Consider the following 22500-nt stretch of genomic DNA (forward strand, 5'->3'; position numbering starts at 1 on the left):
TCCAACAGACACTCGGCCGTCTCCAAAGCCGTCACCGTGAAGGTTCCGTCTTCTCGAAGCACAGCGTTTGGTACCCTACTCTTAGAAGATCCATTCCTAGCCCAACGATAGACCGGGCCCCAGATGTCCGAGTTGCTGGAGGTAGCGAACTTCCTCCACGACTCCATCTTGGCCTTCCTAATCTTTTTCAGGTGCTCGTTCCTGAGCACTCTGAATTGGTCCCTATCCGAGACTTTATAGTCCATGGTGCGTCTGAAGTTATTGAGGCGCCTTTTGGACTCTTCGAGTCCGGCGTCCCACCATGGCGGTTTCATCCTGACGGATTTACGGGAGCGGGGCATGGAGGCCTCCATGGCATGCCCGAGAGCACGCGTAAGAGACTCCGCTACCTGTCCGCAACCGCCCACCATGGTCTCATGTTCACCAAGAACTTTCTGGGCCAGAACCCACCTAAACCTATCCCAGTCGGCTTTCCTAACATTGAATCGACTTTTCCCTACCGCGGGTCCCTCCGACCCTGATCCGACGCGGATCTTGAATCTGATGGTCCTGTGGTCGCTGTCGGTGACATCGAGCACTTCCCATTCAGAGACTGAGTTCGTCAGTGAACCCCCTCTCGTCAGCGTAACATCTATGTTCGATGCCCCCATACCCGGCCTCTCGTACGTGTCGAGGTGGCCAGGCTGGTTGTGCACCGTCAAGTGTTTCGCCGCGATCAGGGATTCGACGTGGGTCCCCCGGGCTGAACCCGAGTTGTTGCCCGGCCGACTGAACCATTGCGGCGAGTGCGCGTTCACGTCGGCCCCTATCACGACGTCTTGGTTGACCCTATCAAGAATATCACCTAGCCTGTCCGTAAAGATGCGTGTCGGGATGCTGTACTTGAAGTAAGCTGACACGAACACGACCGCCTGTCCATGTCTCTTCCTGAGACTGGCCACGGCGCAGAACCTATCGCTGAGCCCCTGCAGGGCTACCACCTCGATGTCCTGATTTAGGACAACTATGGCAGCCCCTGCACTACCGTCCCTACTGCTGAGAACCACTTTCGTGGCGCGGTAGTCAAAACCTAGCAACTTGTCTCCCGAGGTCAGCACTTCCTGAAGCAGAAGCACCTCAACCCCGTTAGCCCTGCTGTAGTCCAGTATCTGATCTGAGACGAGATGATTCCCGTTCATGTTCAGTTGGACTACACAGTAGGTCGAAGAGATCATTTTGAGCCGAAATCTGTCCTACGGGCAACCGTGATGGTCGCCTTGTGAAGAGCCACACAACCGCTGTGCCCCGACTGAGCAGCCAGGCCACAGTTGGCGCACTTGACCGGCACGCTCTTGCAGTCCTTGGCCCTATGGCCCTTGGCCGCGCAGCGCCCGCAAGTGTCCACCGTCTGCACACACTTCAGAGCCCTGTGACCGAAATGCTGGCACTTGAAGCACCTGACTACGTCAACGTACTCCTTGACCTTGCACTTGGCCAACCCGATGAAAAGACTCTTTCCTACCAGAGTCTTGAAGGCGCTTGGTCTAACCGAGCAGACCCACCAAACAAGCTCGTCCGTCTTGGGCCCCTTCATGAAGAGGGGGACCACGGCCTCCTTGTCCAGACCAAGCTCCGGGTTCTGATCCACGATCTGGCCCGCGAGCTTCTCCTTAGGAATTTCCCTATCCACGTCATACACTAGTACGGTCGGCCATCTCGCACTCTCCTCTCTCACACCCTTACCGTCTTTTTCCATGGCCTTCAAGGCCGCATACGTGGCCTCGTCAGCCGGCCTAACCACCAGATCTCCTCTCGGGAGCTTCGCAGAGCCGCCAAGCTTGGGCACCGCCACCCCCTTGACCAGATCGGCCCAGAGCTGTTTCTTGGCCTCACTGGCCCCAGCAGCCCCCACCGAGACGACGAAGGCGCGGGCCGGAGCCCTCGCCTTCTCCCTCTCGATGGCCTTAGCCACCTTCTTGGAGGTGGTGATGGCCACTCTCGGCTGCTCCTTGGGCTTCTCCTCATTCTTCTTCTTCTTCTTCTTTTTCCTTTTGCTCTTCCTGCTCACAACCTCCACAAACGGCTGCTCCTTTACCTTTCCCTTCACCTTCTCCTTAGCAGCCGCAGACTTGGCCTTGGCCTTGTCCTCGACCTTCTTCTTCTTCTTGGGCGGAGATGGCGCAACCGTCCTCTCCACCACAACCTCGCGCACCTCAGGTCTCGACTGAGACCGCCTCGCCTCCTCGACCCTACCTTGCAGAACCGTGTTCTGCCTATAGGCCTCATCGAGCAAGGCCTCATACCTTTCCCTGATCTCCAAGATTGTCCGCAGAGCGGCCGCCGAAATCTTTCGCTTCTCCTTCTCTGCCAGAAGGAGCGCGTCCAGGTCCCTACCAATATTCCTTGCCTTTTGAGGAAAGGATGAAATACCAAAGGAGGAGCATTCAGAAATGCCTTCCTCCTCTGGACCGTCCACCCTCTTCCTCTTTTGTACCTTGGCGACGGTGTCCCCCTCTGGGACCCCCGCCGCCGGTGCACCCGCCCTTACCTCTTCCAGGCATCCCCCCTCTTCGTCGGTCAGTTCCATGTCAGACATGACTGACCGCGCTCTTGGACTTAACCTAAATACAACTATCGAGCCTACCTACCCTAGTGGCAGCGCCTTTTCCTCCTTTGCGAGTGGGGAGTACTAACGGCACTGGAACTATGCTACCTTAACCTATATAATATAAATCCTAACACCTTACCTGATGGCGGCAGCGCAGCAACGTGTTCGCCCTAAGGCTTATACAGACCGACTCAAAATCGACACCGGTCTGTTCGCGGGAATTTTAACGCGCCACTCGCGTACGCGCACGCACCGCGCACTCGCCCACCAGAGCGTTGCACTGGGGGGGACCGGTTGTACGCACTCGCACGTTCACGCGCGCCCGCACACTTGCTCGCGCACTCGCAGTTTCCCGGGGGCGGTGACCACTCAGGCCGCGCGCACTCGCACGATCCTAAACGCCGCGCGCCGCACGTACGCCACTCGGACACGTCACGCGTTGGCGTCGGTCCGCGCGCACCCGCACGATCCGCCGCGCGTCTCTCGCCCGCCGGAACTTTGATCGCCGCTCCTGGGGCCGCAAATCGCTGCACGAAAACGCAGCTCGGGCCCGTCGATTTATCTTAAAAAAGACTATTCGACTGTCCAGACCGCGATGTCGTACCTCGATTCTGTGACCTTCTGTTCGCTCGCGAACTTTTTGAGCCTAACTTCGGCACTGAAAGTCGAACTTTCGCGCGGCCTACACCAAAATTAGCGCTAGAACAGCACGAATTCAACGGTGTATCGTCCGACGCGAAATTCGCAATACAGCCCGAGAAATCGCTGAAAGGGTTTTGCCGGTCGGGCGTAAACAAAGAGTTTACGCTTGCGACAGACTAAAAACGCCCTCACGCCTTGCTAACCTAACCGATTTTCGCGCTCGATGCACCAGTAGAAGCGTCTACTCGAGACGAATCTTTTGGTACTAAGAACGCAAAAATTTGACTACTCTAACCCGTTCGGAACTTGAGTTGTACACGGAGCACCTCAAAAACACGTCCGCACTGTATGGCTGTCAGACCAACACTAGTAGATAGGGACAGGAGTCTCCGGGTTTTGTGGCTCTCGCCTACCGCCATCCGTCCGTGCCTTAGCGCTGGGCGCTACTTACGGGCGGAGGTGGAGCTAGGACGTCGACGGCTAACCGCCTACGGCCTAGGGTCGTCTGTGGACCACCAGCACCGGGCCCCGGAGGGCCCGTACCTTTTCTGAGGGCCGGAATGACTCAGTTAAGTGCCACCTTGGGTACCGGACCTCCCACTAGGTGTTGTGGTTTATGTACTACTATCTGGCGCCTGTCCCACAGCCACCACGTTTCAGCCGAGGTAGGCTCCTCAACCTTGAGGGGCACCACGCACAGCTCCGGCTGGCCGTATCTGTGCGCGGTGGGGCTCCCCTCTCCCGTGGTACTGACTAGGTTTTTGGTTGATGTCAGTGGATCAACCCGGGGCGTGGCCCCTACCACTATTTTGGCTCCCCAGCCGGCTAGTGGTGGGCCTTGCGGTGGAGATTCGGGCCAGCGCTTACACGCTAACCCCGGGTCCCCACCAACCCCTCCGTCGCCTGTGACGGAGCCTACCTAGCCTGGAGAATACCTACTCTATCCGAAGATCTTTTGGCCTCGATGGCCTCCCTAGCAAAGCGACGCAGTGCACAGTAGTTTGACCTAGTGTCCAGTAACACCTTGGTCTCACACGGCCATGCGTCCTCGCCCACAAGCCTGATGAGCCTTGCTCTCTCAGCAGAGAGCACAGGGCATCTGAAGAGCACGTGGTCCACCGTCTCGTCCTCAGTTTCACATCTGCACGCGCCCGTACCACGCAGGGCGAAAGACTCCAACTTGGAGTTGAAGTCTCCGTGACCCGTGAGGAACTGGCACACGTAGTGATCCACCTCGAGAGGGAGAGCCAGTCTCCATCTTATGTCGGGAAAAATAGCATGGGTCCAACGACCCTTCGTGCTATTATCCCACCTATCCTGCCAGATGTCAATGATCCTATCCCACTGGTTGTTCATCTCCTCCTCTGAGATTTCACCAGCTTTCCTTTTGATCCTAACCACATGCCATCGGATTTCCAAATCTAGAGGCAGCTGCCCAGCAACAACCTGCAACGCATCCGTTGAGGTCGTTCTGTATGCCCCTGTTAGAGAGAGAAGGGCCCTCCTCTGCTTGCTGCCGAGGAGTTTTATCGCCTTCGCCGTGAGGACTCCTTTCGACCAGATCTCCGCAGCGTAAGTGATACGAGGCAGGAAGACTGCCTTGTATATTACGGCGGAGGTGGACTGTCGGAGACCCCAGTCCGCAGACGATGCCGCTCTAAGCCTACTGTACAGAGAGTCGGACTTTCCGGCCACGCCGCTCACGTGCGCCCAGAAATTTCGCCTACTGTCCAATTCAACGCCCAGATACCTAACTGAACTCACAGCCACGATGTCCTCTGTCCCGAAGGGAACAGTGAACCCCGGCCGCAGCCCTCCTTTCAGGGGGATCGCTTGAGACTTGCTTGCCGAGAAGGTTAGACCTCTTCGGCTCGCCCACTCGCGCAAGGCGCCGAGCGTCGCTCTCGCTTTCCCCTGAATTTCTTCGAGATCGGAGCCCGCGATAAGAACCGCCAGGTCATCCGCGTACGCGACCAGTTTGACCCTTTCGTCCGTGTTGGTGACCAACGCCCTATCCATAGATAAATTCCAAAGACTTGGCCCTAACTGTGAGCCTTGAGGGCAGCCTCTGGTGAGATCCGCGAATGCTGTCGCTCCCTCCACCGAGAGCACCGCCCTTCTGCCCGTCAGATAGCTCTGTATGATAGATCTAGTTGCATCGGATGCCCCCAGATCCATCATGTCCCTAATCAGAACGTTCCATCTCAGGTTGTCGAAGGCTCCTGAGATATCCAGAAAGACTCCTACCACCATCTCCTCACTGTTGTCCACCCAATCCAGACACGACTTGATCGCGCTGATTGTGGACTTACCGACCCTGAAACCATGTTGCTCTGCTGAAAGAGCGCCCCCCGTTTCCTCCTCAAGCCTGTCCACCACCAGCCGTTCCAGCACTTTTGACGGTGCCGAAAGCAGGCTGACTGGTCTATATGACTTAGGAAGACTCGGGTCTCTGTCCTCTCCCTTCCTGATGATCACCACCTCTGCTGTCTTCCAACAGTCCGGAAATTCCGACTTCCTGAGGCACTCTCTCAGGACGTTGGTCAGCGGCAAGCCGATGACGCCCCACGCCTTCCTGAGTACCCCAGCGGTGATCCCATCCAGTCCCGGAGCTTTGTTAGGGGCCATCCTCCAGACAGCCGCCTTAACCTCGGCCTCCGTGACCTCTGGTCTCACTCTTCCTACTCTCTCAGCCTCAAAGATAGGAGCAGCCCTGTCCCTAGGGATTAGGCTCTCCAACAGACACTCGGCCGTCTCCAAAGCCGTCACCGTGAAGGTTCCGTCTTCTCGAAGCACAGCGTTTGGTACCCTACTCTTAGAAGATCCATTCCTAGCCCAACGATAGACCGGGCCCCAGATGTCCGAGTTGCTGGAGGTAGCGAACTTCCTCCACGACTCCATCTTGGCCTTCCTAATCTTTTTCAGGTGCTCGTTCCTGAGCACTCTGAATTGGTCCCTATCCGAGACTTTATAGTCCATGGTGCGTCTGAAGTTATTGAGGCGCCTTTTGGACTCTTCGAGTCCGGCGTCCCACCATGGCGGTTTCATCCTGACGGATTTACGGGAGCGGGGCATGGAGGCCTCCATGGCATGCCCGAGAGCACGCGTAAGAGACTCCGCTACCTGTCCGCAACCGCCCACCATGGTCTCATGTTCACCAAGAACTTTCTGGGCCAGAACCCACCTAAACCTATCCCAGTCGGCTTTCCTAACATTGAATCGACTTTTCCCTACCGCGGGTCCCTCCGACCCTGATCCGACGCGGATCTTGAATCTGATGGTCCTGTGGTCGCTGTCGGTGACATCGAGCACTTCCCATTCAGAGACTGAGTTCGTCAGTGAACCCCCTCTCGTCAGCGTAACATCTATGTTCGATGCCCCCATACCCGGCCTCTCGTACGTGTCGAGGTGGCCAGGCTGGTTGTGCACCGTCAAGTGTTTCGCCGCGATCAGGGATTCGACGTGGGTCCCCCGGGCTGAACCCGAGTTGTTGCCCGGCCGACTGAACCATTGCGGCGAGTGCGCGTTCACGTCGGCCCCTATCACGACGTCTTGGTTGACCCTATCAAGAATATCACCTAGCCTGTCCGTAAAGATGCGTGTCGGGATGCTGTACTTGAAGTAAGCTGACACGAACACGACCGCCTGTCCATGTCTCTTCCTGAGACTGGCCACGGCGCAGAACCTATCGCTGAGCCCCTGCAGGGCTACCACCTCGATGTCCTGATTTAGGACAACTATGGCAGCCCCTGCACTACCGTCCCTACTGCTGAGAACCACTTTCGTGGCGCGGTAGTCAAAACCTAGCAACTTGTCTCCCGAGGTCAGCACTTCCTGAAGCAGAAGCACCTCAACCCCGTTAGCCCTGCTGTAGTCCAGTATCTGATCTGAGACGAGATGATTCCCGTTCATGTTCAGTTGGACTACACAGTAGGTCGAAGAGATCATTTTGAGCCGAAATCTGTCCTACGGGCAACCGTGATGGTCGCCTTGTGAAGAGCCACACAACCGCTGTGCCCCGACTGAGCAGCCAGGCCACAGTTGGCGCACTTGACCGGCACGCTCTTGCAGTCCTTGGCCCTATGGCCCTTGACCGCGCAGCGCCCGCAAGTGTCCACCGTCTGCACACACTTCAGAGCCCTGTGACCGAAATGCTGGCACTTGAAGCACCTGACTACGTCAACGTACTCCTTGACCTTGCACTTGGCCAACCCGATGAAAAGACTCTTTCCTACCAGAGTCTTGAAGGCGCTTGGTCTAACCGAGCAGACCCACCAAACAAGCTCGTCCGTCTTGGGCCCCTTCATGAAGAGGGGGACCACGGCCTCCTTGTCCAGACCAAGCTCCGGGTTCTGATCCACGATCTGGCCCGCGAGCTTCTCCTTAGGAATTTCCCTATCCACGTCATACACTAGTACGGTCGGCCATCTCGCACTCTCCTCTCTCACACCCTTACCGTCTTTTTCCATGGCCTTCAAGGCCGCATACGTGGCCTCGTCAGCCGGCCTAACCACCAGATCTCCTCTCGGGAGCTTCGCAGAGCCGCCAAGCTTGGGCACCGCCACCCCCTTGACCAGATCGGCCCAGAGCTGTTTCTTGGCCTCACTGGCCCCAGCAGCCCCCACCGAGACGACGAAGGCGCGGGCCGGAGCCCTCGCCTTCTCCCTCTCGATGGCCTTAGCCACCTTCTTGGAGGTGGTGGTGGCCACTCTCGGCTGCTCCTTGGGCTTCTCCTCATTCTTCTTCTTCTTCTTCTTTTTCCTTTTGCTCTTCCTGCTCACAACCTCCACAAACGGCTGCTCCTTTACCTTTCCCTTCACCTTCTCCTTAGCAGCCGCAGACTTGGCCTTGGCCTTGTCCTCGACCTTCTTCTTCTTCTTGGGCGGAGATGGCGCAACCGTCCTCTCCACCACAACCTCGCGCACCTCAGGTCTCGACTGAGACCGCCTCGCCTCCTCGACCCTACCTTGCAGAACCGTGTTCTGCCTATAGGCCTCATCGAGCAAGGCCTCATACCTTTCCCTGATCTCCAAGATTGTCCGCAGAGCGGCCGCCGAAATCTTTCGCTTCTCCTTCTCTGCCAGAAGGAGCGCGTCCAGGTCCCTACCAATATTCCTTGCCTTTTGAGGAAAGGATGAAATACCAAAGGAGGAGCATTCAGAAATGCCTTCCTCCTCTGGACCGTCCACCCTCTTCCTCTTTTGTACCTTGGCGACGGTGTCCCCCTCTGGGACCCCCGCCGCCGGTGCACCCGCCCTTACCTCTTCCAGGCATCCCCCCTCTTCGTCGGTCAGTTCCATGTCAGACATGACTGACCGCGCTCTTGGACTTAACCTAAATACAACTATCGAGCCTACCTACCCTAGTGGCAGCGCCTTTTCCTCCTTTGCGAGTGGGGAGTACTAACGGCACTGGAACTATGCTACCTTAACCTATATAATATAAATCCTAACACCTTACCTGATGGCGGCAGCGCAGCAACGTGTTCGCCCTAAGGCTTATACAGACCGACTCAAAATCGACACCGGTCTGTTCGCGGGAATTTTAACGCGCCACTCGCGTACGCGCACGCACCGCGCACTCGCCCACCAGAGCGTTGCACTGGGGGGGACCGGTTGTACGCACTCGCACGTTCACGCGCGCCCGCACACTTGCTCGCGCACTCGCAGTTTCCCGGGGGCGGTGACCACTCAGGCCGCGCGCACTCGCACGATCCTAAACACCGCGCGCCGCACGTACGCCACTCGGACACGTCACGCGTTGGCGTCGGTCCGCGCGCACCCGCACGATCCGCCGCGCGTCTCTCGCCCGCCGGAACTTTGATCGCCGCTCCTGGGGCCGCAAATCGCTGCACGAAAACGCAGCTCGGGCCCGTCGATTTATCTTAAAAAAGACTATTCGACTGTCCAAACCGCGATGTCGTACCTCGATTCTGTGACCTTCTGTTCGCTCGCGAACTTTTTGAGCCTAACTTCGGCACTGAAAGTCGAACTTTCGCGCGGCCTACACCAAAATTAGCGCTAGAACAGCACGAATTCAACGGTGTATCGTCCGACGCGAAATTCGCAATACAGCCCGAGAAATCGCTGAAAGGGTTTTGCCGGTCGGGCGTAAACAAAGAGTTTACGCTTGCGACAGACTAAAAACGCCCTCACGCCTTGCTAACCTAACCGATTTTCGCGCTCGATGCACCAGTAGAAGCGTCTACTCGAGACGAATCTTTTGGTACTAAGAACGCAAAAATTTAACTACTCTAACCCGTTCGGAACTTGAGTTGTACACGGAGCACCTCAATAACACGTCCGCACTGTATGGCTGTCAGACCAACACTAGTAGATAGGGACAGGAGGAGTCTCCGGGTTTTGTGGCTCTCGCCTACCGCCATCCGTCCGTGCCTTAGCGCTGGGCGCTACTTACGGGCGGAGGTGGAGCTAGGACGTCGACGGCTAACCGCCTACGGCCTAGGGTCGTCTGTGGACCACCAGCACCGGGCCCCGGAGGGCCCGTACCTTTTCTGAGGGCCGGAATGACTCAGTTAAGTGCCACCTTGGGTACCGGACCTCCCACTAGGTGTTGTGGTTTATGTACTACTATCTGGCGCCTGTCCCACAGCCACCACGTTTCAGCCGAGGTAGGCTCCTCAACCTTGAGGGGCACCACGCACAGCTCCGGCTGGCCGTATCTGTGCGCGGTGGGGCTCCCCTCTCCCGTGGTACTGACTAGGTTTTTGGTTGATGTCAGTGGATCAACCCGGGGCGTGGCCCCTACCACTATTTTGGCTCCCCAGCCGGCTAGTGGTGGGCCTTGCGGTGGAGATTCGGGCCAGCGCTTACACGCTAACCCCGGGTCCCCACCAACCCCTCCGTCGCCTGTGACGGAGCCTACCTAGCCTGGAGAATACCTACTCTATCCGAAGATCTTTTGGCCTCGATGGCCTCCCTAGCAAAGCGACGCAGTGCACAGTAGTTTGACCTAGTGTCCAGTAACACCTTGGTCTCACACGGCCATGCGTCCTCGCCCACAAGCCTGATGAGCCTTGCTCTCTCAGCAGAGAGCACAGGGCATCTGAAGAGCACGTGGTCCACCGTCTCGTCCTCAGTTTCACATCTGCACGCGCCCGTACCACGCAGGGCGAAAGACTCCAACTTGGAGTTGAAGTCTCCGTGACCCGTGAGGAACTGGCACACGTAGTGATCCACCTCGAGAGGGAGAGCCAGTCTCCATCTTATGTCGGGAAAAATAGCATGGGTCCAACGACCCTTCGTGCTATTATCCCACCTATCCTGCCAGATGTCAATGATCCTATCCCACTGGTTGTTCATCTCCTCCTCTGAGATTTCACCAGCTTTCCTTTTGATCCTAACCACATGCCATCGGATTTCCAAATCTAGAGGCAGCTGCCCAGCAACAACCTGCAACGCATCCGTTGAGGTCGTTCTGTATGCCCCTGTTAGAGAGAGAAGGGCCCTCCTCTGCTTGCTGCCGAGGAGTTTTATCGCCTTCGCCGTGAGGACTCCTTTCGACCAGATCTCCGCAGCGTAAGTGATACGAGGCAGGAAGACTGCCTTGTATATTACGGCGGAGGTGGACTGTCGGAGACCCCAGTCCGCAGACGATGCCGCTCTAAGCCTACTGTACAGAGAGTCGGACTTTCCGGCCACGCCGCTCACGTGCGCCCAGAAATTTCGCCTACTGTCCAATTCAACGCCCAGATACCTAACTGAACTCACAGCCACGATGTCCTCTGTCCCGAAGGGAACAGTGAACCCCGGCCGCAGCCCTCCTTTCAGGGGGATCGCTTGAGACTTGCTTGCCGAGAAGGTTAGACCTCTTCGGCTCGCCCACTCGCGCAAGGCGCCGAGCGTCGCTCTCGCTTTCCCCTGAATTTCTTCGAGATCGGAGCCCGCGATAAGAACCGCCAGGTCATCCGCGTACGCGACCAGTTTGACCCTATCGTCCGTGTTGGTGACCAACGCCCTATCCATAGATAAATTCCAAAGACTTGGCCCTAACTGTGAGCCTTGAGGGCAGCCTCTGGTGAGATCCGCGAATGCTGTCGCTCCCTCCACCGAGAGCACCGCCCTTCTGCCCGTCAGATAGCTCTGTATGATAGATCTAGTTGCATCGGATGCCCCCAGATCCATCATGTCCCTAATCAGAACGTTCCATCTCAGGTTGTCGAAGGCTCCTGAGATATCCAGAAAGACTCCTACCACCATCTCCTCACTGTTGTCCACCCAATCCAGACACGACTTGATCGCGCTGATTGTGGACTTACCGACCCTGAAACCATGTTGCTCTGCTGAAAGAGCGCCCCCCGTTTCCTCCTCAAGCCTGTCCACCACCAGCCGTTCCAGCACTTTTGACGGTGCCGAAAGCAGGCTGACTGGTCTATATGACTTAGGAAGACTCGGGTCTCTGTCCTCTCCCTTCCTGATGATCACCACCTCTGCTGTCTTCCAACAGTCCGGAAATTCCGACTTCCTGAGGCACTCTCTCAGGACGTTGGTCAGCGGCAAGCCGATGACGCCCCACGCCTTCCTGAGTACCCCAGCGGTGATCCCATCCAGTCCCGGAGCTTTGTTAGGGGCCATCCTCCAGACAGCCGCCTTAACCTCGGCCTCCGTGACCTCTGGTCTCACTCTTCCTACTCTCTCAGCCTCAAAGATAGGAGCAGCCCTGTCCCTAGGGATTAGGCTCTCCAACAGACACTCGGCCGTCTCCAAAGCCGTCACCGTGAAGGTTCCGTCTTCTCGAAGCACAGCGTTTGGTACCCTACTCTTTGAAGATCCATTCCTAGCCCAACGATAGACCGGGCCCCAGATGTCCGAGTTGCTGGAGGTAGCGAACTTCCTCCACGACTCCATCTTGGCCTTCCTAATCTTTTTCAGGTGCTCGTTCCTGAGCACTCTGAATTGGTCCCTATCCGAGACTTTATAGTCCATGGTGCGTCTGAAGTTATTGAGGCGCCTTTTGGACTCTTCGAGTCCGGCGTCCCACCATGGCGGTTTCATCCTGACGGATTTACGGGAGCGGGGCATGGAGGCCTCCATGGCATGCCCGAGAGCACGCGTAAGAGACTCCGCTACCTGTCCGCAACCGCCCACCATGGTCTCATGTTCACCAAGAACTTTCTGGGCCAGAACCCACCTAAACCTATCCCAGTCGGCTTTCCTAACATTGAATCGACTTTTCCCTACCGCGGGTCCCTCCGACCCTGATCCGACGCGGATCTTGAATCTGATGGTCCTGTGGTCGCTGTCGGTGACATCGAGCACTTCCCATTCAGAGACTGAGTTCGTCAGTGAACCCCCTCTCGTCAGCGTAACATCTATGTTCGATGCCCCCATACCCGGCCTCTCGTACGTGTCGAGGTGGCCAGGCTGGTTGTGCACCGTCAAGTGTTTCGCCGCGATCAGGGATTCGACGTGGGTCCCCCGGGCTGAACCCGAGTTGTTGCCCGGCCGACTGAACCATTGCGGCGAGTGCGCGTTCACGTCGGCCCCTATCACGACGTCTTGGTTGACCCTATCAAGAATATCACCTAGCCTGTCCGTAAAGATGCGTGTCGGGATGCTGTACTTGAAGTAAGCTGACACGAACACGACCGCCTGTCCATGTCTCTTCCTGAGACTGGCCACGGCGCAGAACCTATCGCTGAGCCCCTGCAGGGCTACCACCTCGATGTCCTGATTTAGGACAACTATGGCAGCCCCTGCACTACCGTCCCTACTGCTGAGAACCACTTTCGTGGCGCGGTAGTCAAAACCTAGCAACTTGTCTCCCGAGGTCAGCACTTCCTGAAGCAGAAGCACCTCAATCCCGTTAGCCCTGCTGTAGTCCAGTATCTGATCTGAGACGAGATGATTCCCGTTCATGTTCAGTTGGACTACACAGTAGGTCGAAGAGATCATTTTGAGCCGAAATCTGTCCTACGGGCAACCGTGATGGTCGCCTTGTGAAGAGTAGTAGATAGGGACAGTGAGAATCTCGTTAATCCATTCATGCGCGTCACTAATTAGATGACGAGGCATTTGGCTACCTTAAAAGAGTCATAGTTACTCCTGCCGTTTACCCGCGCTTGCTTGAATTTCTTCACGTTGACATTCAGAGCACTGGGCAGAAATCACATCGCGTCAACACCCGTCCCGGGCCATCGCGATGCTTTGTTTTAATTAGACAGTCGGATTCCCCTGGTCCGTGCCAGTTCTGAGTTGACCGTTACATGGCTGTCGATCCGGCTACGCGACCGACGCCGCGGCGGCCGGACCGCCCGGTGACGGCGAACCGACACCAAGGCGATCGGCCGGCCGCGACGCGGCCAGCGACCGAAGCTCGGTGGTTCCACGGTCGGCGGACGGCGACGGGCCCGCGGCCGCCTCGAGGCTCCCGGTCCGAAGACCGGGCGCGCGGGCGACGGCCGGGGTGTCGCCAAAACCGCCTACGCTTCTACGACGACCCGAACCCGACAGCCACGCTCCTCAGAGCCAATCCTTATCCCGAAGTTACGGATCGGTTTTGCCGACTTCCCTTACCTACATTATTCTATGCGGCTAGAGGCTGCTCACCTCGGAGACCTGCTGCGGATATCGGTACGAACCGACGCGAAGACTCCGCGTGGCCCTCTCTCGAATTTTCAAGGTCCGCGTGGGGATCACGGACACCGCCGCAACGAGCGGTGCTCTTCGCGCTCGCGTCCCTATCGCCCGGCTAGAGGATTCCAGGGACGTACAACGCTCACAGAGAAAAGAGAACTCTACCCAGATCCCCCGGCGGCTTCTTCGAGTTCATTCTGGTTACCCAGACGAGACAAAAGAGCCCCGAACACTAGGGAGCGGTTCCGCGTCGGGTTCCGGAATACGAACCGGATTCCCTCTCGCCCCAAGGGCGATTCGAAAACGCCTTCGCCCGTGGTACGAGGATCTCTCCCCGGGCTTAGGATCGACTGACTCTTGGACAACGGCTGTTCACAAGAAACCCTTCTCCACGGCAGCCCCCGAGGGCCCCTCTCGAGTATTTGCTACTACCACCAAGATCTGCACCGACGGCGGCTCCAGGCGGTCTCGCGACCTGCCCTTCGACGCACACCGCCGCGCCATCCTACTCGTCGAGGCTTGCCGGGACCGACCGCCGCGAGCGACGACCGGCCCCACTATGCCGTCGACGGCCGAGTATAGGCACGACGCTCCAGCGCCATCCATTTTCAGAGCTAGTTGCTTCGGCAGGTGAGTTGTTACACACTCCTTAGCGGATTCCGACTTCCATGGCCACCGTCCTGCTGTCATCAGCAACCAACGCCTTTCATGGTCTCTGAATACGCGTCGATTTCGGCGCCTTAACTCGGCGTTCGGTTCATCCCGCAGCGCCAGTTCTGCTTACCAAAAATGGCCCACTAAGCGCCTAGGGTTCCGTCGCCGGCTTCGCACGCGGTTCACGCGGTGTACCAGGTAAAGCCGGCGATCTCACCCATTTATAGTTTGAGAATAGGTTGAGGTCGTTTCGGCCCCAATGTCCTCTAATCATTCGCTTTACCGTATGAGACATCCTCCGTGTTACGAGCGTGTTGTTACCGCGCCGTACAGCGCGGAGTCCCACCGGCGTCCGTACGCCCGCGAACGGGCGGGACACATCGGCGCCAGCTATCCTGAGGGAAACTTCGGATGGAACCAGCTACTAGATGGTTCGATTAGTCTTTCGCCCCTATACCCAGCTCAGACGATCGATTTGCACGTCAGAATCGCTGCGGACCTCCATCAGGGTTTCCCCTGACTTCATCCTGGCCAGGCATAGTTCACCATCTTTCGGGTACCAACGTGTGCGCTAAGGGTGCGCCCTCGGACGGCCGAAGCCGACCTGGCGAAGACGCCCCCGGACTGCGGACCAGCGCGACTTTGAACGCCGGTGGGTTCGGTCGCTAGGCCATCGTCCGCACCGTAAACGGTTCACTTTCATTGCGCCAAACGTGGTTTTTCGTAAGATCACCGTTGACTCGCGCACACGTTAGACTCCTTGGTCCGTGTTTCAAGACGGGTCGGAAAGTAGCCCGAAATCGTCGCCGACCGACGGGACCCCGCCTGCGACGGGGCCGCGTCGACGGTTCTTGCCGTCGGGCGAGCCGACCAGGAGCACCGGGGTTCGGCGCGAACGGTCACGCCGAAACGCAACCGCCGCGACGAACGCCACCCAAGCCCTTCGGCCGGCGCCCAACGGGTCGCGACGTCCGCTAACCGAGCGAAAGATCCGGCCGGCGGTTAGACCGACCGTGAATTCGCCCGGCGGGGACTCGCGGGCTCTGTCCGTTTACACCCGAACAGTTTCACGTTCTTATGAACTCTCTCTTCAAAGTTCTTTTCAACTTTCCCTCACGGTACTTGTAAACTATCGGTCTCGTGGCCGTATTTAGCCTTAGATGGAGTTTACCACCAACTTCGGGCTGCACTCTCAAGCAACCCGACTCGAAGGCGCGGTCCGATCCCGGAACGCTGTGACGGCCTCTACTGGCCTGGCACCATCTGCGGGCCATGGCCCCGTTCAAGGGAGACTTGGACCGTCACGTGCGCCCCGGCAACGAGGCCGGCCCGTACGCCACAACTCCCATAGGTGCCGCGACACAAAAGTGCGCGGCGGGATTCGGCGATGGGCTTTTCCCTGTTCGCTCGCCGCTACTAAGGGAATCACGGTTGTTTTCTTTTCCTCCGCTTATTAATATGCTTAAATCCGGCGGGTAGTCCCGCCTGATCTGAGGTCGGAACGTATCGGTTTTTTTTTTTTTTAAATTACACGGCAGCCTGCGGTCCGCGCTCCGCCCGTACGGTGACCGTCCGCGTCCGCGTCTCGGAAGCCGGAGAGGTCCGTGGACTCTCAGCCGACCCGGCCGCGCTCTCGCGCGGCGGGCGGACGGGGACGTGCCGTTTGACGACGCGAGAACCCGTGACTGTTTGCCGTCACAACTTGGGCGGACGACCGGAGGCGGCCGCGCGAGCGCGGTTTTCCACGGTCGAACCGCCAATCTCGCACCACCGGAGCGGCCGACGGGCGGGCGGACAGTCCCCGGGAGGACTGCCGCCGCCGTCGGACGCCTGCCGGCGGCGCATCGGTCTGGCCGAGTATCCGGTATACGACCCTCAGACAGGCGTGGCCCGGGACCCGCGGGTCACCGAGGCCGCAATGTGCGTTCGACTGGTCGATGTTCGTATAACCTGCGGATTACACGACGACGCGCAGATAGCTGCGGTCTTCATCGATCCACGAGCCAAGTGATCCGCTGTTCGGGGTCGGGTGTTTTTTTTTGTCGACGAAACTTCTACCGGCCACGCGCCGTGCGCGGACGCACGGCGGGGCCCGTATGGTCTTTCGACGTTAACCATCTTTCGGTCGACGCTCGGTCGGGGGTCGCGGCGCGCGGGCGGTCGGCGAGCTAGTCGCGAGCGCACGCGGCCACGGGGTCGGATTAGGCGCGCGCGAGACCGGCAAGTGCTGCCGGTACCGCGGGCCCGTCTCTAATGATCCTTCCGCAGGTTCACCTACGGAAACCTTGTTACGACTTTTACTTCCTCTAAACGGCCGATTTCGGTCATCTTCGCGATCGCGCGACGACCCAGCCCCCGAGGGGGCCGAATAACGCGCGTCCACTCCGAAGACCTCAATGCGACCGTTCAATCGGTAGTAGCGACGGGCGGTGTGTACAAAGGGCAGGGACGTAATCAACGCGAGCTGATGACTCGCGCTTACTGGGAATTCCTCGTTCACGTGGAAAAATTGCAAGCCACGATCCCTAAGCACGAAGGAGGTTCAGCGGGTTACCCGGAAGCCTGTCGGCCCAGGAATGTTAACACACGCTGATTCCTTCAGTGTAGCGCGCGTGCGGCCCAGAACATCTAAGGGCATCACAGACCTGTTATCGCTCAGTCTCGTGCGGCTATTTTCGTCCGCCGCCTGTCCCTCTAAGAAGAGTTTAAGCTCCTGGGAGCCGGCGGTAGCCCTAGTAACGTATCGTGATCCGCCGGCGACGGCCGCGAACACGGCGCGCTTCACCACGGAGCCCGACGCACGACGGACGCGCGCCGACCGGAGGTTGCCCCCCGGCCGACACACGCCCGCCGCACGCCGGGACGCGGATGGCGCGGCCGCGCTCGACGACCGCCGTGGACGACGGGCGAACGCGTTCGGGGATACCGGGCCGAGCCGACGGGTACGCGAACACGGACGGCCGAAACCGCCCGCGCCGCGCACACGCCGACCCGGGGTTACCCGCCTAGTTAGCAGGACAGAGTCTCGTTCGTTATCGGAATTAACCAGACAGATCGCTCCACCAACTAAGAACGGCCATGCACCACCACCCACCGAATCAAGAAAGAGCTCTCAATCTGTCAATCTTTCCGGTGTCCGGGCCTGGTGAGGTTTCCCGTGTTGAGTCAAATTAAGCCGCAGGCTCCACTCCTGGTGGTGCCCTTCCGTCAATTCCTTTAAGTTTCAACTTTGCAATCATACTTCCCCCGGAACCGAAAAGCTTCGGTTTCCCGGAAGCTGCCCGCCGGGTCGTTAATGAAACGCCGGCGGATCGCTAGCTGGCATCGTTTACAGTTAGAACTAGGGCGGTATCTGATCGCCTTCGAACCTCTAACTTTCGTTCTTGATCATACGAGAACGTACTTGGCAAATGCTTTCGCGTCAGTTCGTCTCGAGACGATCCAAGAATTTCACCTCTAACGTCTCGGTACGAATGCCCCCGCCCGTCTCTGTTGATCATTACCTCCGGTCCCGAAAACCGGCCCGGCGGGACGCGCGGGCGACTGGCGCCCGCGGCCCGGCGGCCCGCGCACGGAAACGCCCCGGAGGGCGATTTCGCGCGCCCGCGAAGGGCGGAGATGCGCGGGACCGAGGTCTTGTTCCATTATTCCATGCGACCAGTATTCAGGGCCTTTTGACGAGACGGCCGTGAAGCCGCCCCGCCAGATTTGAGCCTGCTTTGAGCACTCTAATTTGTTCAAAGTAAACGTGTCGGCCCGCCGACGGCAATCGGTGAAGATCACCGCGCAGCAAGATTGGAGTAGGCGGCCGCCGTCGTCGAACCCCGACGGCCGCGCGACGCGTGGCCGCGCGGCGCGCCGGAAGCCCGAGACACGTGTCCGCCTGCCGACAATACGTCCGGCCGACGTGCCGGTAACTAACACCCCGAGACGGCTGACGAGCGCGACGACGACCGCGCCGACGGGACACGTGGTCCCGCGACACGGCCGGCCGCGACACGACGGACCGCCAGGGTGGTCCGGCACCGCCCAGACACAGATCCGACTACGAGCTTTTTAACCGCAACAACTTTAATATACGCTATTGGAGCTGGAATTACCGCGGCTGCTGGCACCAGACTTGCCCTCCAATTGATCCTCGTTTAAAGGTTTTAAAGTGTTCTCATTCCGATTACGGGGCCTCGGATGAGTCCCGTATCGTTATTTTTCGTCACTACCTCCCCGTTCCGGGAGTGGGTAATTTGCGCGCCTGCTGCCTTCCTTGGATGTGGTAGCCGTTTCTCAGGCTCCCTCTCCGGAATCGAACCCTGATTCCCCGTTACCCGTTACCACCACGGTAGGCATGGAACCTACCGTCGACAGTTGATAAGGCAGACATTTGAAAGATGCGTCGCCGGTACGGAGACCGTGCGATCAGCTCGAAGTTATTCAGAGTCACCAGGTCTTTGCGCGGGCCGCGATCGGGACGCGCACGAAGCGCGCCGCGACGGGCCGGTTTTGATCTAATAAAAGCGTTCCTCCCGCGAGCGACGCCCGAGGGCGCCGCGACGGTCGGAACTCTGTCGGCATGTATTAGCTCTAGAATTACCACAGTTATCCAAGTAACTTGGGTACGATCTAAGGAACCACAACTGATTTAATGAGCCTTTCGCGGTTTCACCTTAATGCGGCTTGCACTGAGACATGCATGGCTTAATCTTTGAGACAAGCATATGACTACTGGCAGGATCAACCAGGGATCTCGGTTTTACAACAACTGCGTCCCGTGACGGATCCCCGCGGCGACGCCGACCAAGGGGCGACGACGACGCGGACACTCGTCTCGGGACGCGTGCGTCCGAGCGCCGGTCCGCCCGTGGGCAAGCCGACGCCGAGGAAGGTCGAAACGACCGTGACCGGTATACGGTCACGGCGCACGACCGACCGCGGTTCGAGTGGGATACGTGCGCGGACGGGCGCCCGTAAACCGCGCGCTTCGGTCGACGCGAGCGCCGCACTGAGCACCCGCAGAACGCGGGGCGACTGCGGCGGCGGTCGCGTGCGGAAGACCGAACACACGCGGAGAGCGAGCGCTCGCCCGACGCGACGTGACCCGTGCGTTGACGAGAGTCGGGGTTAGCGCGTACGCCGTCCGTTTTCAGCGGACGGAGAATTACCGCGCTAGCGCCTCTCGCCAGGTTTATAACGGCCCCCAGCCGAGATCGTGGGGGAAGCCGGGACGCGACGCGAAGTCCGTCGTCCCGGGGCTTCGCCCCGGCGACCGCCGGGCACGGCGACGATGGCCGGCCGCGGCGGGAATGTTTTGGCGTCGAGAGCTCGTAACTTGCGGAACGGTAACGGGAGTCGTCATCGATTTTTGAAAAAAACGATTTGCGCGTCGGAGGCCCACCGGAAGGCGGGCCTGCGACGCCGGTTGAGTTTTGCCACTCGGCGTGCGAGATGGGTCGGTCGCCGAAACTTGGACGGATACCATCGAAGGGCACCGGATTGCTGACCATTCCGAAGACTGGGGCAGACCGGTGCGCGGCGATGGACGCGTCGGCTTCGGCGTCGCCCGTGGCTTTGCTGTCGTACGTGATTGGCGATCGGACGCCGGCGGAACGCCGACGACCGAGTCGCTCACAAATTTACAAAATCTCGAGTTTCACAATGTGCGACGGGGGTGTTCACGCGTAGTGGTACACCCGGGTCGAAGGAACTTCGCCATCACCGTGCGTAGCGGTTAGGCGAGAATCGAAAATCCGTCAATCACCGTGCGTAGCGGTTAGGCGAAAATCACAAAATCCGTGCGTAGCGGTACGGCCGCGGATAAAGGATTACCGATTTAATTGTCGCGGACACCGGTGTCCTATAGTACTCGGAACGTACGACGTGAACACGTCTCGGGTACGTCGAGATCGAACCAACGGTTAACGAGTTATTGCACACGGAAAAACTACGTTCGAAAAGTTGAATTCGAAATCGTGTCGACGGACATCGCCGGGGCTGCCGTCATGTGCACCACCCCGGCACCGACGAATAACCGAGGACGTCGAGTGAAAAAAAAAAATCGAATTTTCACACACGGTGGTCCGTGCGACGGGACGGTACGGCGGGCGCGCAGCTCGGCGACGGTAATCACCCCTGTAACGTCGCGGTCAGCGCAGAAATTCTACGCGGTAAAGGTTTTCGGCAAAGGGGGATATCCCTGGACAACGACTCTGCGGTCTGCCCGTGATGAACGGTACGGTCGATGTCACCGGCAAACCGTGAAAACGGTTGACCGAGACCCCGCCGTCGGAATACAGTCAATCACAGTGCGTAGCGGTTAAGCGAAAATCAAATATCGGTCTATCTCCGTGCGTAGCGGTACGGCCGCGGATAAAGGATTACCGATTTAAATGTCGCGGACACCGGTGTCCTATAGTACTCGGAACGTACGACGTGAACACGTCTCGGGTACGTCGAGATCGAACCAACGGTTAACGAGTTATTGCACACGGAAAAACTACGTTCGAAAAGTTGAATTCGAAATCGTGTCGACGGACATCGCCGGGGCTGCCGTCATGTGCACCACCCCGGGACCGCCGAATAACCGCGAACGTCGAGTGAAAAAAAAAAATCGAATTTTCACACGCGGTGGTTCGGATCCGGTCACGGGGACGCCGCCGCGCACCAAGGGCGACTCCGCGCCTCGCCCGTCGATGAAAAATATTTCCGCGTACGGCACTCCGAGTCCGCGGGACGTAATAATTCTTTACGTTAGTCCACCTCGCACCCGTCGAACGCCGACCAGACAAAAATCGGCAATCGATGAAGGGCACAGTGTCCACGGATCCGGTCACGGGGACGCCGCCGCGCACCAAGGGCGACTCCGCGCCTCGCCCGTCGATGAAAAATATTTCCGCGTACGGCACTCCGAGTCCGCGGGACGTGCTCGCCGAATGCCCGCACCGAATAATACCGGTAAACCACATCCACTTGCCGTATTAATATTTTACGTTAGTCCACCTCGCACCCGTCGAACGCCGACCAGACAAAAATCGGCAATCGATGAAGGGCACAGTGTCCACGGATCCGGTCACGGGGACGCCGCCGCGCACCAAGGGCGACTCCGCGCCTCGCCCGTCGAAGAAAAATTTTTCCGCGTTCGGCACACCGAGTCCGCGGGACGTAATAATTCTTTACGTTAGTCCACCTCGCACCCGTCGAACGCCGACCAGACAAAAATCGGCAATCGATGAAGGGCACAGTGTCCACGGATCCGGTCACGGGGACGCCGCCGCGCACCAAGGGCGACTCCGCGCCTCGCCCGTCGATGAAAAATATTTCCGCGTACGGCACTCCGAGTCCGCGGGACGTAATAATTCTTTACGTTAGTCCACCTCGCACCCGTCGAACGCCGACCAGACAAAAATCGGCAATCGATGAAGGGCACAGTGTCCACGGATCCGGTCACGGGGACGCCGCCGCGCACCAAGGGCGACTCCGCGCCTCGCCCGTCGATGAAAAATATTTCCGCGTACGGCACTCCGAGTCCGCGGGACGTGCTCGCCGAATGCCCGCACCGAATAATACCGGTAAACCACATCCACTTGCCGTATTAATATTTTACGTTAGTCCACCTCGCACCCGTCGAACGCCGACCAGACAAAAATCGGCAATCGATGAAGGGCACAGTGTCCACGGATCCGGTCACGGGGACGCCGCCGCGCACCAAGGGCGACTCCGCGCCTCGCCCGTCGATGAAAAATTTTTCCGCGTTCGGCACACCGAGTCCGCGGGACGTAATAATTCTTTACGTTAGTCCACCTCGCACCCGTCGAACGCCGACCAGACAAAAATCGGCAATCGATGAAGGGCACAGTGTCCACGGATCCGGTCACGGGGACGCCGCCGCGCACCAAGGGCGACTCCGCGCCTCGCCCGTCGATGAAAAATATTTCCGCGTACGGCACTCCGAGTCCGCGGGACGTAATAATTCTTTACGTTAGTCCACCTCGCACCCGTCGAACGCCGACCAGACAAAAATCGGCAATCGAT

The 22500-nt window shown here is 58.6% G+C and overlaps 1 non-coding gene and 1 pseudogene across 1 annotated transcript; both read right to left on the reverse strand.

Moving 5' to 3' along the window:
• Positions 1-13122: 13122 nt before the first annotated feature.
• On the reverse strand, positions 13123-15977 carry LOC132937748 (large subunit ribosomal RNA; annotated as a pseudogene).
• Positions 15978-16347: 370 nt separating this feature from the next.
• Positions 16348-16505, reverse strand: LOC132937596 (5.8S ribosomal RNA). Its single transcript, XR_009663719.1, has one exon. It is a non-coding gene; the product is annotated as a 5.8S ribosomal RNA (ribosomal RNA).
• Between the last annotated feature and the right edge of the window lie 5995 nt (positions 16506-22500).

This window comes from Metopolophium dirhodum, chromosome 1, assembly GCF_019925205.1.
Source record: "Metopolophium dirhodum isolate CAU chromosome 1, ASM1992520v1, whole genome shotgun sequence".
Lineage (NCBI taxonomy): Eukaryota > Metazoa > Arthropoda > Insecta > Hemiptera > Aphididae > Metopolophium > Metopolophium dirhodum.